Source organism: Dermacentor variabilis, chromosome 4 (assembly GCF_050947875.1).
Source record: "Dermacentor variabilis isolate Ectoservices chromosome 4, ASM5094787v1, whole genome shotgun sequence".
Taxonomy (NCBI): Eukaryota; Metazoa; Arthropoda; class Arachnida; order Ixodida; family Ixodidae; genus Dermacentor; species Dermacentor variabilis.
Window position 1 is genome coordinate 34,210,673 of NC_134571.1, and position 12,121 is coordinate 34,222,793.

Sequence of the window (12,121 nt, forward strand, 5' to 3'; positions counted from 1 at the left end):
TTCACCGCATTAGAGTAGACACCTCCATATTAAGCAGCGAATCCTTAAATTCGATAGAGGTAGAAGCGTTCTTGAAGCTCTAGTCCGTAAACCGGCAGAAGCCTCCGCAAACAGAGAAGGGTAAGCGTGTACTGGATGGTACATCGTTTCCTTTTTTTTTCAGCCCTGATACTTTTGATAGATTCCCTGCACAGACTTACATTAGAGTGTCGCCTTGAGCAAATGACGTTGTCAGCGCTAGTAGAATTTTAATGTATCAATATGTCTGCTCGGTGTGGTCTTTGATATTACGTCCGTCAATATTCGCGAAGTTAAAGGCAGGGGAATGCAAAACAGTTACAGTAACCAAAGTCTTGAGAAATAAAGGAGAGATCCATGGCATTTCCTGCCTGTATCACACGACTTGCATTGCTTGAACTCGTATAGAAATCCAGTGGTAGCGAAGGCATGGGGCGAAAACGGAACGGCAATAACGTTGCGAACGAAGTACTTCATAAATTAGTCTTCGTGCATTATTTTCCCGCCTGGACACGTAGAATACGCAGTGCTTTCCCACGCAATAAACGCAGTGACACGGCTGTGTAGAGCAGCTTATAAAGAAGACGAGGATCGAAGGAAGAGCTGGACGAAGCGGGCCGATAAATTCAAAATGAATGCGTATGGCTCGTAATATTCAAACACGTGAGATTAACGACGACAGATAAGAGGGGCACTCATGTAATTTCAAGAGTACTTACCATCTCCTCAAAAACTTTCTCGTCCTGTTCAGATAGGACGCTTCAGCTCTTGTAAAGGTAATACCTTTTAATGCTCAGGGTAAAACGAAGTCGCCTTGTTCTTCGACACGGACAGACGGTTTAAGTAAGGTTTAGTGGTCAGACAGGTGATAGTTAATGTTTGACTTCGGGTGCGCAGTCGTCTACCTTCAATGTCCCTTTTTTTTTTTTAAACAGTGGACGAGTGAGGAAAGCTTTAGCCTGGAGCCAACGTTTCGACAAGCGAATTTGTCTTCGTTCGGGCTAAGACTTCGTTTGTTTGCCCACTGTTGATCATTTAAGGTCTCCATCTCTCAGGGACCCCGTTATTCTCCATGATACTTTAAAAGATTTAGCGATGTTGTGAACAGCAAATACTCGAACCAAGCAGCTTGTTACTTCGCGTTTCAGTTTAGCGTTCACGGAGAGCCGTGGGCTAAGCCGAGACCGCGCAGGTAAGTCAAATGGTGGCATAGATGCTGGAAGGCATTTCTTTTCTTGTTAACCTTGTGGAATAAAACTCACTGGCCTAAGAGGACAATGCGAACTGCTCGCACGACTCCTGCCGCTTGTGCAACAAAAGAAGAGAGAAAAAAATCTCTAACTGCTTTTGTGGAAGATTTGTCTGCGACTTATATGAAGTTGGCGAGAAGCAGCTCTTTTCTTTCTCTCTTAACAGATTTGACGAGCGAGAATACAGATGAACTAAAATAGTTTGCGAGACAGACATGGCTGATTGAACTGCGAGAGAGATTGGATTGAGGAATAAAAATATAAAGAGATGCCTTTATTCAGAGATTCAATCAAGAAACACTCTTGGCTGTCATGGCGCTGCATGTGCCTATTTCGGGTCAAGGAATAGGTCGTATGAAAGAAGCGCAGTCTGGTTTCTATGTTCTTACATTATATAGCAGGTGAATGAATGTCTGCTCCGGCCCATGTACAGTGCATAAAAAAAAAAAACAAGCTCTGTTTCTCTAAGGCGTCAGAGAAACAGGCTATTTTAAAAGGATCAAGCAATGACTGGATTAATTTAGGGTAACAAATTTTTTCGTTTTTGCCAGCTTTACGAGTCGCAATGAACCTGCACGTATGATCAGCCAAGGAAGTTTCGCGTCGGAGCCTGCAAAACTTACACTAGTTACTTCTTTTGTGGAGGTTCTCCACAAACCCTTTAATTCTGTAGGCTCTATGAAACCCTTTAATTATGTTCTCTATTTCTGAATTATGTGTCTGAATTAGGTGGCAGGTAATCGCGAGCTCACCTTCATAAGGGACGCGTTCAGCTACGTTTTTTCTGCTCCGTGCACGTAATTATAGAATAACATTACCAGAGAAAGTTGCACTTTTGCTACGAGAAGAAACACGGAAAGCTGCCCGGGCCATTGAAAGGAAGCTTGGCTCACAAAGCAAGTGGCGTCAATGGCTATACAGCTAGGGCCGCCATCTGCGGAAAAGAAGCCTCTTCCCCGCAATGTGCACAACGGTCGTGTATTGCGCTATTGTGCCACTGTTATTAAATTTGCTCCTGTCCGGTGACGTACAGCGACATCCTGCCGCCAAAGAGGGGCGCGGCAGAGCCTTTTCTATTGAGTTGTGCATTTCTTTCTTAACTTTTTTTGAGGGGGTGAACGCTGGCGACGACAGTACTGTCTGCACCGGCTTCGCCTTGTGTTTTGGACAACTCGTTTATCTCAAGCGACTGACAGCGAATAAAAAGATGCCGACCTATTTCTGCTGTCCTTCGCGGCCACGGGAAATTCGAAATGATCCGTACACCGCGACCTCCGGACCCTTTCGCCCAAGAGGAAGGGCACCTAGCGAGCTTCGTGAGCTGACGTCTTCGAAATCTCTATAGCAACCAAAGTGGTGTACTGCGTAGCTGCACGTGAAGGCGCGTGAACGTTTCACAGTAGCCGCACGTCTTAGTTGCAGCGAGCGCGTGCGAGAGCGGGCCGCCCCCAAAACAAAGACTCACAACACGCGCGTACGCGGGATGGGTGCAAGTGTCTCGCGAGAAGAAAAGCAGAGCGGGGGAGGGGGGGGGGGTTGAGGCAAAGATGGAGACACGCGATTGGGGGCGATGTACCGGATACGATGCCGGGCTCCGCAAACGACGGCTAAAAGGAAGGGCGGCCGATGAACCGCGCTTCCGACACAAAACCGTGTGTCTCAATTGTGCCCCGCGCACGCTAGAGAGGCGACGATGAAGCGGCGGTTGTAACTTTCGCGGGTGTCCGCCACTGCGGCGGCGTCCCACCACCAACCACCACCACCACCCCCCTCGCACTAGGCTCTGCGGCGCCCCAAGTGAGCGGCCTCCCCGGTCTCCTTTCTTTCTGGGCCGCGATGTCGAGTCTCGGTCGGCCACCGCCCAGTGCCGTAAAACCCAGGGTGGCGCACCCTCGGTTGCCGTGGATCGGAGCTCACCTTGTGCGGGCTCACTCAGCGACAGCGTCGGGATGGCCGCTCGTCGGCTCGCGTTCCTCTTCTTCGGCGAGGCGGGCGTCGGCGCGCCATGGCGGTCGGCTGCTTCTCTGTGCTGCTCGCCTTGCTTGCTGCTGCTGCGCGCTGCTAGGCCTCGCGCTGCTGGCGCCGGTCGATGCGTCGTCTCTCTCCCTCTCTCTCCCGCTCCCTCGCAAACAGCTCCCGCCGCCTGCAGAGGTCGCTCCGCCACGCGTATAGTGAAGCTGCGGCCGAGCCAGCTTTACAGGGGCGCAGCCTCCCGGCCTTATTATTATTCTCTCCTCCTCGCGCTCTTTCTATTTCGTTTCGCTCGGGGAGCGGACGTCCTTTCAGCCTAGCCTCGTGTGGCGCATATCTGAAGTGACGCCTGACGCCCACTGGCAGGATGGCTAAACGTAGTAAAAAAAAGAAATAGGAGAAAAAAATATTTAAAAAATGGTTGGGGTGACTGCGCATGCTAGTAGGGAAGCCGAGAAGAAGGCACCGCCGGGTATTCTGCTCTCGGTTGCCCCTTATCGTGTTTCGCTTTGTTTTTTTTTAGATAGTGCTTTAAAGTGAAAGTTCCAAGCACTGCGTAGCATTAAGGACAGGCTTAAACACTGGATTAATTTTTTTTACGTGCAGCTTAATTTCGGAGACGTCAGCAAAAACTACAATAGTAATGGTACTGGCGCTTATGTCGCGTCGCCGGTCATCCGGATCGAGGCTTGGATGTACCAAGATAACACGTGACACGCTGTCGGGGGAGGCTTTAGTCAGAGGTCCGCGCTTGCTCCAACTTGTTGAAAGAGGCGCGCCATCGAATAGTTCGAGATCGCGTGGGAGACGTTTCGTGGGTGTTCTTGCCTGAGGAACTTTCATTTTCTGAGCGCACTCCAAGCTACTGGCTGTAACTGTACACTGTTTTCAGGAACGAACATGTATCCACTCTCCGATAAACAGGCGCATAGCCCGGAGTTATGTTTTCATCCACCGGTACCACCGGTATACATCCAGAGCCATTATGTTGATAGCGCTTCGATTCCATCGTTTTAGCATTTATGTTGCTGCATAGATTGGTTTACGTTCTTTTTCTATTTATTAATTTCTTAATATATTCTTTAACGTACAAAAGATTGCGATTAAGCAAAATAATAATCAAGGAATCGGGAAACTGAATGAGCCCACGTTTTAAGAAATTGAGGAAACACGCATTCTTAGAATTGCAGCTTTAACAGTGCGCAACGTGACTACAGCAGATAATGTTTGCTGATAAAAGAGAGCAGAGCAGTTGGCCCGAGGTTCATCTTTTTAGCCAGCTTCTCTGCACTCAGGAAATAGGGGAAGAAACAGCAGCGTGATGGCCGACGATGACGCCACACGGATATGGCGCCTGTTATCAGCAAGCCTATCCGAAGTACGGAGTCCAAACCCAAGTTCCTTAAGGATTGAAGTATGTCGCGTTGAGAAGTACAACCACTTGCACGCAGACAATGATCGAGGGTCGTGCACTGCAGGCCAAGTAGACTACAGTCCCTTCGCAAGCAGGACACTGTCATATAAGGCACTCGTGTCTCGCAAGAATCACAAGAGGCACACGATGGACTGTTCACACGTCTTGGTCTGTATAGTCGTTCAAACACCAGGACAGAGCCAACCGTTAACATGAATAATAGAGCTCCAGCACGACGAGGCAAGTTTCGACCCCGAACACAGGGAGGAATGGATCCTTTCGCTACATGCTGGTCTGGCTGCTTCTTGAGGAGGTGTCGACTAATCAATGGACGGGCGTCGTCAAGCCTACACAAAATTTCCGGTCAGTCACATTCGTTGTGAGCACGATGGGAAGGAACTCGATCGGATTCTTCATTTCCGGCGATACCCCCCGTGCGAAGATGCTCACTGGCCAACGAGGGATGCCCCACGAGATGTAACTCTGCTGGTAGACTCAATGACGCTACGCGCAACTGGACGATCAGCGTTATTTCTCTGCAATCAGCTAAGCGCAGCGCAGGAGTCCGTAAGAATGGAAACCTTCGATGTGCCTAACTCCTCTTGCATGCACTGGTCGGGAGGACTTGATATCGGAGAGAACGCGGCCTCAATTCAGCTGCACTCCTCCCAACTCTGTATACGGCCGATGCGACCAACGGGTAAAAACGATGAAACTACACCACATAGCTTCTCTCTTCAACCATGCTCCCAGACATGGAAACATTTGCAGATGAAAAAGACCACGATCGAAGCCAAACAATGCTAAAATGTGCTGAAAATAGCAAAACATTGTTTCCTTACTCAATGCCTTGAATACCCTAAAAAAATTTGGTGGAAACCATTCGATGATGGCTGTCGACGGTAATGCGTTTAGCATTGAATCAATACATCGACACAACGTATTGCCACCGTCGAAACAAGTAATGTACGAAGCTTGTACTACAGTGGGCATTCCACTTTCGCGCTTCCATAAGAACACGCGGTGCTATCGAGCACCGCCGCCGCAAAGCCTGCGCGTGGACTCAGAGATGCATGGCACATACACATTGGCACGTACTCAGAAACTGAAGTTGATCCGAAAGTTAGTTTCGAACCCTGTTACCTCAGCACGGCATCCCGATGCGCTAACCATTCGACTACGGACTATCCAATGACCAAGGTAGGCGGAAAAATGGTTAGATACAAACATAGATACAAACATGGATAGCTAGATAGCTCCCCGGAAAGTGCGAGAAGTGCTCCGGGAATGTTAACGCATTAAAAACGGATTCACGTCATGGTAGCTTTGTGGCTATGGCGTTGCCCTACTGAGGTTGAAGTGGCAGGTTCGATACCGGCCACGACAGCCGCATTACAAAGAGGATGAAATGAAACAATCGAACAGGGTTGCCTCATAATCATAACGACGTGCCTCATAATGAGAGCGTGGTTCTGGAACGTAAAATAACATAAAAACAAGCAAACAAAACGAAGAGTATGTTCTGTAGGGACGCTGTGAACAGGCACTCTGTTCTGTAATCACGGAAAGAATGATTTTCACCACCGACGAAAGAAGTGTTCATGAAGTTCAGTCAAGAATCATTGACGTAACAACGGCTGAAAGAAAAAGTCTCCAATCCATGCTGTGAAGGTGATTGGACAGCGATGCTGTAAAAGACAGCTAGAGAGAGTACCCATTGCGACCTAGGTTGAAATCATTCACGTGGCGACATTCGCATGTACTTTACCTAATTATGAGCCTTAGACAATTCGATGGCCTGCAAGTTGGCTTGCGCCGTTACTTCGTGCACCTACAAAAAGTGGACCAGGGAGAAAAGAATTTCGCCGCGCCTCGAATGCACGCTGCTCTTCAGGAGTCCGTGACCTTGCTATAGCACAATCACAACACAAATCAATTGCTAGGTGTGTTCTTTTACGTACGAAAGTGTATTTACGTAACTCCCTGCTTCGTACGATACAATCAAGCTGCCGTCGCCGCGGCAGCTTCGCAGCAGTATTCCTTACCAGCAAACGTATGCGGGCAGTGCTACAGGCTTCGCATTACATGTAGGCGCAGGACCGCCTTATCACCAATTATGTTGTTCGGATGCTTCTTTTGAGCGTGTTCTTAATTGAAACATATGCTGTTCTGTATTTTTCATGCGCGATACCATAGAATGCATGCACTCTTCGCAATTCACTTTGCTGAGTGCTTGTAGCCTCTGCGTTACGGGGATATGATCCATTGCATTGGGGGGTATGAGCCATAGATGATGATAGTTTTCTCTCGGCGTTAGGCCTTGAAGAAATCCCGGGATCCTAGCCATACACAGCTTCGCTGTAAAAATTCGGTTGCCTTTATGCATGCTCGTTCTCAATGAGCGGGTAGTGTTTCTGTAGAAAGGTACGAATAATCCAGCTAGTCGAGAACAAAAATCGGACTGAGAATGGGTGGGGGTCTGTGCTTTTTAGTTTTATGAAATCAATTTTACCCTAAACTGGACACGAGTGAAAAATTTGAGGAATATCGTTTCAGTACGAAAGTCGTAAACTAGGTCTTAACGTCAAGTATTTTATGATAAAATTTTAAAGCTTGCAGGTATGCGCTCCCGTTCTAAAGAACAGTTCCCGCTTCCTCTAAGAGAACTCGTCACTCTTCCTATTCTTTCCATTGCTAAATGACACATTATTCTGTTTTGTAAGTTACGAAGTCATAATGCCTGATATACTTGTCAAACGTAAAATGCAACTGAGCACATAACTTTCCCATTTTCTCCGTTTTTAAGGTGCCAGACAATTCCTCATCGACGCACCGCTACATGATTTCAAGTCGATGAGTGAGCTTGAGCCTCCGCTACGTCCACACCTACAGCGAGAACGATCAGGGGCAGCCCCTTACATTCGATCTCTCGCTCGTACCTGTACACTTGCTTGCCTGCTCCTCATAGATCCTTTTCGCGGAGCAGTTTGCTCTAGAGAAACTAAATGGCGCTCTTGATGACGACACTTTTATACAAATTATTACAAAATACAGAAGATTTACGTTCCAAGCCTTGTGCGCAGCAAGAACAAATCTGTCGCAACTGAGCACACCTGGGAGCGATTAGGCGGAAAATAAGCTACCAGCTAGTGTCCGCACCGAAGCACGTTAGTTGGTCGCAAACACGACAAGCCGCCTCTTCAAAAGTGTTTGCCAAATAAAGCACGTAGAGCAATGCACACTCACCCTGATTTCATTCATAAGCAGGATGTTTGTATAGCTTGGAATACACTTCCAGCACCGCTTCTAGTATAAGCACTGTATACGCTACGCAGTTTGCTCAAGGCGTAATGAGCTCTGGAATCGCTTACATGTCCTCTGAAGTTGTGGTCAAGGCTTCGTGTCGTCCACCCAGTCAACGTCTGCTATATCCGCCGAAATAGAGGTTTGCTGAGCCGCACCGGCGTCATGCACATCTATTATAAACAAGGAGGCAAGGGAAGCAGGAAAGGAAAAGAAGAGGTGAAAGGCGGATATGTTAACCAGATTAAGTGTCTGGTTGTCTATTCACTGAGGCTGCTGAGGCAAGCGATGGACGCGTCATCATGTGATAAAATATGGCGGGCCCCAAGGTATCGCCGAGAAAAAGGTTTATGCCATGGCGCTCACTTACTACGGCGGATTGCCCAAGAACCAGATGGGTAAACGGAGGAGGGAGATAAAGAGATATATTTATTATGACACAAAAGCTGAAAGGCTGGCCTGAATCAAAGTTCTGACCTCCTACTCCGCATTGGGGAAGGGAGATGGGAGCAAAAAGAGAGAGAGAGAGAGGAAGAAAGATGTTGATGACGAGGATGAAGATGGCGGTGAATGAATTCGAACAGCAAGGACTCTTCAAAGTCTGAAATCTAGACCGCTCTCGCGCAAGAATTTGATGAGATGAGAATGAGAGACCACGCCGACAAGAATCCCGATCAAGGTCCCAATAGAACCTTTTCAGACAAAGGTTGATTGATATACGAAATGTTGCGCACAGCATACGACTCATATGGCGGGCAGGTGCACGAGACGTGTTCTGTGATCTCGGGTACCTCGCACTACTTGCCGGATTGTCTACACGGCCAATAAGGCGTAGGTATCGCCGAGTGAATGCGACATAGGTAGCGTAAAGTGAAAATTCTACAAAAAATATTAAAGCAGTCTGACTAACTTTAGAGATACCTTTTTTTTCTTTCAGAGGAGAACGTTTGCTGGCACTTCAGAAAAAAGAAAAGTATAACAGATAATGATCAAGACATGGCGGCCATAACGCGTTCTCAGCGCATGCAATCGTTTCCGGTGCTTGCACCCCATAAGAACATCACTTTCGATATTGGCTTCCATTACGCCGAGGGAGTCATCGCTGGATGTGCGATTTGGACGCCACCTATTCTCGTTTTGATTGATAAACAGTTTTCAACAAACAACACTGACACAACAGCTATCGATTGCGCACTAGCCAATAGTGCTTGAAAGTGGGCGTAGCGTCGCTTGACTGTCGCGAAAGTCACTAGACTTGTAGTGAGCGGCGCGAACAATGCCCGACATAACTTCCTCGCCGTCCCGTTCTCCTGCGCGTTTCGACGGGATGATCTTTGCTCTTTGTTTGCGCGCTGTACGGTTGAAGGTTACATGGTGTAATGGTTTAATGAGTAATGCAACTACCCCGCAGAAACGAGCTTCGTTTTAGAGTTCTTGCGTTTCGTTTTTTGTTTTCTTTCACTGATGGCGCATACCTACCTGCAGTGTGAAAGCCTTGGCCAAGATTCGAATGGCGTTGGGAAAGAAGTTGAATTGTTAGCAAAACAATAAAAACATTTCCGCAAGAAGTTAATGGAACATACCGCGCAAGGATTTTATCAAGGAAAGCGGCTTGAAGCAGCTAAAAAAATCATTTACATTTGAGCAAGCATTCGTCTGGCAGTGTCCATGAGAAGAGACCCTCAGAGAAAAAAATGTCCGAAATGGAAAACAATTAGGCCAAATTGCCTAAACCTAGCTTCTAAAATACTTTACCTGAAGGATAAAAAGCGGCGACGGAATAAGAAAAAACAAACAAACATGCTTGATCGTCTCATCTTACTCAATCTTATTCACTTATTGGGCACAGGGGGGAAGGCGCCAGACCAGCCCTGTGACGATAAAAGTCCGAGGCTGCTGGTATCCCCGAGAACGTAACGGGCAAAAAATGACTTCAGTTTTTTCTGGTATGAAAGGAATTTATGTCCCATTTTAATAGGAGGTGTCGGCACTCCGAGAATTCAGCTATTGCCAGGTTCAAGAATTCTTGAATAACTGCACGTCTCGTGAATCTGGCTGGCAGTAGTTACGCAATTTGTCACAGGAAGTATTCAAAGAACAGCGCCACTGAGAGCCGCTCTCGCCAGGCTGTCTGCGATTTCGGTCATGAATAAGACGATATGGCCTGGCGCCCAAACCAATCTAATTAAGTTTATGTGAGCAGGCACTAGAAAAATGAAATGTGCGCAAAATGCGAGTACCACTATTTTGCTGAGAGCGATGAACATAAGGATAACGAATCCGTAATTATGACAACTGCTGATATTGATGAATTTAGTTTGCGCATAGGGCTACCAGCACCGCTAGAAATTCGGCCAGAACTGCAGGTAAGAAGTCCGGAATCCTAACTGAGGCCAGCCAAGAGCCGTAGAGAAAAATGCCTATGCAAGATTTTTCTGCACACTGTGAGGAGTTTGTCGCAATGACAGCTTGTATTGGTAGACTCAATAAACGATCTCGTAATATATCATTTAAGATTTTAAAAGAGAGATGTTTTGCATTGTTTGAGTAGATGTCGTCATAGATTATCTGCAGGCACTCTCGCACATCGCTAATAGGTGGCACCTCCCAGATGCATACATTTAAGGGATTAAGCAAAGTTTGTACAAAGACCACCTGAGTAGTATGGAACCGAAGCTAGTGTACTCCAAAAGATAGCGCAGGCTGAGAAATTGATACGGATTCCAATCTTATTATAGGTGTTTTTTTACGTTCAAGCACGTTGGTACCCATATTTACCCATACCGGCATGCTTACTGCTATTAAAAAAAAAAAATATGCGTGCAGTCATCGCAGTCTACCGGTACTAAAATATGGGGCTTTTGCTCCGCCACCGTTGTCTTGTTTTCAGAGGAGGCGGCTCTTCTTTGCGATGACCACGATAGGCGCGACAGAAGCTTAAGCCACGTGCTCTCGTTGATGCTCCGCACGTCATGGCGATGCAATCAATCAATCAATCAATCAATCAATCAATCAATCAATCAATCAATCAATCAATCAATCAATCAATCAACCAATCAATCAATCAATCAATCACTCAATCAATCAATCGTGCTTATTTAACGTGCTCAGAAACAACCGTGAGGTGAAAGTGCAGACGCACGGTAAAACAAAATTATCAATACAGATACAAATGCAGGAAGAACGCAAGAAATTGAAAACAACAATTATGAAAAGAAGCAGTTTGCAATCCGCAAAAGCCACGGTGAATTCACAACATAAAGAAGGAGAAAGAACTTGAACAATGCGTGAGAGTCAATAAAGGTAAATTAATCAATCCAGCCTTTAGATTATGTGCCCAGAAAAGAAACCCCATCAGGTTTTAATACTGGCGCACAGGTATTCTAACGAAAATATAATGTACAGCTTAAAAAGAGAGAAAAAGAATACAAAGGCAAAAATGCATGTACAGAAAAACCATTTGGGTATAATATTGGCACACAACAAAGGACATAGAAAGTTGCTGAAAAAGCTTTCTTCTATCGATAAAGGAAGGTAAACCGAAAATTAACAGATTAGTGAGCAAGTAAAATGAAAAAGCAAGAAAAATATTGAGCTAGAGGTGCAAATGTAAAGGAAAGTGAATAAAGAAAGGGGAAGCAATGCATGTAAAATACAAGTAAATGCAATGCATCAAGAACATTGAATGTGCGATAAATAAGGAAGCCACTGAAATATCACAGTGAGTGAGTGAGTGAGTGAGTGAGTGAGTGAGTGAGTGAGTGAGTGAGTGAGTGAGTGAGTGAGTGAGTGAGTGAGTGAGTGAGTGAGTGAGTGAGTGAGTGAGTGAGTGAGTGAGTGAAAACTTTATTGAGGGGCGGATTCTTCAGGGGAGACTTCCTCCTTGTGTCTTTCGCGGAGGTCTTCACCCGCTGCTTCGTCCGTCCTCCATCGGAATGGTCGGCTGCCCTCAGTCCAGGGCTCCGTTATCTTCTGCTGTCCGCTGTGCACGCCGCACTAGATCCAGCTGGTCTTCGCAGCGGTCGCTGGACAGCAGTTCCTCCCATTGCTCCGCACTTGGGTGCGATACGAGTGGGACTTCGTCAGTTTGTTGACATGCCCATGTTATGTGGTTTAATGTGGGTTTTTCGTTGCACCATGGACATTTGTCATATCGCCAGGCAAG

General features: G+C 46.7%; 1 protein-coding gene across 2 annotated transcripts in view; it reads right to left on the bottom strand.

Annotated features, from left to right (window-relative positions):
- LOC142578922 (teneurin-m-like) overlaps positions 1-3,332 on the bottom strand; it is a 33,125-nt gene extending 29,793 nt beyond the window's left edge. For both annotated transcript variants that reach the window (XM_075688627.1, XM_075688626.1), the window contains exon 1: positions 3,186-3,332. The gene's annotated coding sequence lies outside the window, so the exon portion shown is untranslated. The remainder of the gene's footprint in view (positions 1-3,185) is intronic.
- Positions 3,333-12,121: the final 8,789 nt, after the last annotated feature.